The sequence below is a fragment of the Schistocerca americana genome, chromosome 4, assembly GCF_021461395.2.
Source record: "Schistocerca americana isolate TAMUIC-IGC-003095 chromosome 4, iqSchAmer2.1, whole genome shotgun sequence".
Classification (NCBI taxonomy): domain Eukaryota; kingdom Metazoa; phylum Arthropoda; class Insecta; order Orthoptera; family Acrididae; genus Schistocerca; species Schistocerca americana.
In genome coordinates this window covers 815307912-815312489 of record NC_060122.1, presented here as the reverse complement: position 1 = coordinate 815312489, position 4578 = coordinate 815307912, and the positions used below count along the sequence as shown (strand labels likewise).

Genomic DNA, 4578 nt, shown 5'->3' with positions numbered 1-4578 from the left:
TCCTACGTTCACTTGTGCCGTCGGACTCACCAGTGTTTTGTGCGCCGTGCCGACGTGTTTTCCGTGTTGTTATCGTCACATGTGAACGACTCCGTGTTTTTTTTTTTATGTCTCTGTGACCTCTCTCTTTTGCCCGTCACTTTGTTCATTGTTATTCACCATGTTTTATACTCTTGTAAAACGCTATGGCTGAAGAGCGGCGTAGTGTGCCGCTGCCAGCCTACCTGACTTGTACAGGTTTTAAAATAACAATAAAGTAAAAAAAAAAATAAAAAAAAAACTTGACTCATGTTTCATACCTTAATATATATTACGATGTTCATTGTCCCCAGGCCGTCTTCTGAAGAAGATAGATTTATATCTATTGAAAACTAGGTAAAGATTACTTTATCCTTTGCAACTGGTCGGCTGCTCTTAGTCTGATTTACGTGGAACCGTTGCTGTAGCGCAGCTATGTTTAAAGTACTCCTCAATTGACATCACGAGGCTGAGTGCACCCCTAAAAATGGCAACAGCGCATGGAGGCTGCATGGTCACCCATCCAAGTGCCGGCCACACCCGACAGCGCTTAACTTCGGTGATCTCACGGGAACCGGTGTATCCACTGTGGCAAGGCCGTTGCCTAGTTTACACACTACTTCACTTAAATTATCCTAAGGACAAACACACACACTCATGCCCAATGGAGGACTCAAATCTCCGCGGGGACCAGCCGCACAGTCCATGAATGCAGCGCCCCAGACCGCTCGGCTAGTTCCGCGCGGCTGTGTTCCTTCCAATTTAAGTTATTCGTGATTGTAGTTCCGAGGTATTTAGTTGAATTTACGGCCTTTAGATTCGACTGATTTATTGTGTAACCGAAGTGTAACGAGTTCCTTTTAGCACTCATGTGGATGACCTCACACTTTTCGTCATTTACAGTCAACTGCCACTTTTCGCACCATTCAGATATCTTTTCTAAATCGTTTTGCGGATTGTTTTGGTCTTCTGATGACTTTATTAGTCGATAAAAGACAGTGTCTTCTGCAAACAACCGAACACGGCTGCTCAGATTGTCTCCCATATTGTTTATATAGATAAGAAACAGCAAAGGGCCTATAACACTACCTTGGGGAACGCCTGAAATAACTTCTGTTTTACTCGATGACTTTCCGTCAGTTACTACCTCTCTGACAGGAAATCACAAATCCAGTCACGTAACTGAGACGATATTCCATAAGCACGCAATTTCACTACTAGCCACTGGTGTGGTTCAGTGTCAAAAGCCTTCCAGAAATCCAGAAATACGGAATCGATCGGAAATCCCTTTTCAATAGCACTCAACACTTCATGTGAATAAAGAGCTAGTTGTGTTTCACAGGAACATTGTTTTCTAAACCCCTGTTGACTGTGTGTCAATAGACTGTTTACTTCATGGTAATTCATAATGTTCGAACACAATATATGTTCTAAAATCCTGCTACATATCGAGGTTAACGATATGGGCTTGTAATTTAGTGGATTACTCCTACTACCTTTGTTGAATATTGGTGTGACCTGTGCAACTTTCCAGTCTTTCGGTTCGGATCTTTCGTCGAGCGAACGGTTGTATATGATTGTTACGGATGGAGCTAATGCATCAGCGTACTCCGAAAGGAACCTAATTGGTAAACAGTCTGGACTAGAAGACTTGCTTTTATTAATTGATTTGAGTTGCTTCACTACTCAGAGGATATTTACTTCTACGTTACTCATGTTGGCAGCTGTTCTCGATTCGAATTCTGGAATATTTACTTCGTCTTCTTTTTGTGCAGGCATTTTGGAAGGCTGTGTTTAGCAGCTTTGCTTTGGCAGCACTGTCTTCGATAGTATCTCCATTGCTGTCGCGCAGAGAAGGCATTGATTGTTTCTTGCCACTAACATACTCCACATACGACCAGAATCTCTTTGGATTTTCTGATAGGTTTCGAGACAAAGATTCATTGTGAAAACTGTAATAAGCATCTCGCACTGAAGTCCGCGCTAAATTTCGAGCTTCTGTAAAAGATCGCCAATCTTGGGGATTTTGCGTCTGTTTAAATTTCGCGTGTTTATTTCGTTGTTTCTGCAACAGTGTTCAAATGGTTCAAATGGCTCTGAGCACTATGGGACTTAACTACTGTGGTCATCAGTCCCCTAGAACTTAGAACTACTTAAACCTAACTAACCTAAGGACATCACACACATCCATGCCCGAGGCAGGATTCGAACCTGCGACCGTAGCAGTCGCGCGGTTCCGGACTGCGCGCCTAGAACCGCTAGACCACCGCGGCCGGCAACAGTGTTCTAACCCGTTTTGTGTACCAAGGAGGATCAGCTCCGTCGTTTGTTAATTTATTTGGTATAAACCTCTCAATTGCTACCGATACTATTTCTTTGAATTTAAGCTACATCTGGTCTACACATACATTATGAGTTTGGAATGAGTGGAGATTGTCTCTCAGGAAGGCGTCAAGTGAATTTTTATCTGCTTTTTTGAATAGGTATGTTTTTCGCTTATTTTTCGAGGATTTGGGGATTACAACATTCAACCTCGCTACGACAACCCTTTGTTCACTAATTCCTGAATCGATTTTTGATTCTCGTTGTTAACTCAGGATTATTTGTTGCTAAGAGGTCAAGTGTGTTTTCACAACCGTTTACTATTCGCGTGGGCTCATGAATTAATTGCTCGAGGCGGTAGCGTTCTCGCTTCCCACGCCCGGGTTCCCGGGTTCGATTCCCGGCGGGGTCAGGGATTTTCTCTGCCTCGTGATGGCTGGGTGTTGTGTGCTGTCCTTAGGTTAGTTAGGTTTAAGTAGTTCTAAGTTCTAGGGGACTGATGACCATAGATGTTAAGTCCCATAGTGCTCAGAGCCATTTTTTTTAATTGCTCGAGATAATTTTCAGAGAATGCGTTTAGAAAATTTCGAATGGTATTGTATGCGTACCTCCAAAATTAAACATGTATTTTTGCCAACATATCGAGGGTAAATTAAAGTCACCACCAACTATTATCGTATGATTCGGGTACGTGCTTGAAATCAAACTCAAGTTTTCTTTGAACCTTTCAGCAACTGTATCATCTGAATTGAGAGGTCGGTAAAAGGATCCAAATGGTCAAATGTTCAAATGTGTGTGAAATCTTATGGGACTTAACTGCTAAGGTCATCAGTCCCTAAGCTTAACACTACTTAACCTAAATTATCCTAAGGTCAAACACACACACCCATGCCAGAGGGAGGACTCGAACCTCCGTCAGGAAAAGAAAGGATCCAATTATTAGTTCATTCCGGTTGCCAACAATGACCTCTGCCCATACGAACTCACAGGAAGTATCTATTTCAATTTCGAGACAAGTTAAACTACTTCTGACAGCAAAAAACACGCCACCGTCAACCGTGTTTAGCCTATCATTGGAGTTGTCGCCGGCCGGTGTGGCCAAGCGGTTCTAGGAGCTTCAGTCTGGAACCGCGCGACCGCTACGGTCGCAGGTTCGAATCCTGCCTCGGGCATGGATGTATGTGATGTCCTTAGGTTAGTTAGGTTTAAGTAGTTCTAAGTTCTAGGGGACTGATGACCTCAGATGTTAAGTCCCATAGTGGTCAGAGCCATTTGAACCATTTTTTGGAGTTGTCCGGTGATGTCCCATATTTGCTCGGCTAGAGACAGTTCTGGTGATCGAGCAGACCAGGGCATCATGACGACACTCTGTAGAGAAAGTTGGGCTACAACAACGGCAAGTGGGCGAGCCTTTATACTGTTAGAAACACCCCCCCCCTCCCCGCCTTGGAACGCTGTTCGTGAACGGCAGCATGTCGGGTCGAATCATCAGACTGACGTACAAATTTTTCCGTCAGAGTGTGTGGGATAACCACGACAGAGCTCCTGCTGTCAAACGAAATCGCGCTCCACACCGCAACTACAGGTGTAGATCCAGTGTGTCTAGCACGTAGACAGGCTGGTTGCAGGCCCTCAACTGACCTCCTCCTAACCAACATACGGCCATGACTGGCACTGAGGTAGAACCAGCTTTCATCAGAAAACACAACAGACCTCCACCTTGTGCTCCAATGAGCTCTCGCTTTTACACCACGGAAGTCACAAATGGCAGTGGTTCGTGGTCAGTGGAATGCGCACTACAGGGCGACTGGTCTAGAGCTATCCTTGACGTAACCACTTTGTAACACTTCACTGTAGATGCAGTATGATGCACCAGAGTCATACTCCGAACACGATGGTCTACCCTCCCGTTAGTACCACATGATTGTCTGGAGCCCAGTCTCCTTGTGGTCGCACATTCTCATGACCAGGAATGGGAGCAGTCATGTACAGTGGCTGGTGGCTGCAGCATCGCAGAAGGAACGTCCTACTTCTCACAGTCCTGTTCAAAGATCTTGTTCAAACACATCTACATCTACATCTACATTTATACTCGGCAAGCCACCCAACGGTGTGTGGCGGAGGGCACTTTACGTGCCACTGTCATTACCTCCCTTTTCTGTTCCAGTCGCGTATGGTTCGCGCGAAGAACGACTGCCGGAAAGCCTCCGTGCGCGCTCGAATCTCTCTAATTTTACA

General features: G+C 44.9%; 1 pseudogene; it reads right to left on the bottom strand.

Moving 5' to 3' along the window:
* Positions 1-506: 506 nt before the first annotated feature.
* LOC124614110 lies at positions 507-623 on the bottom strand (annotated as a pseudogene).
* Between the last annotated feature and the right edge of the window lie 3955 nt (positions 624-4578).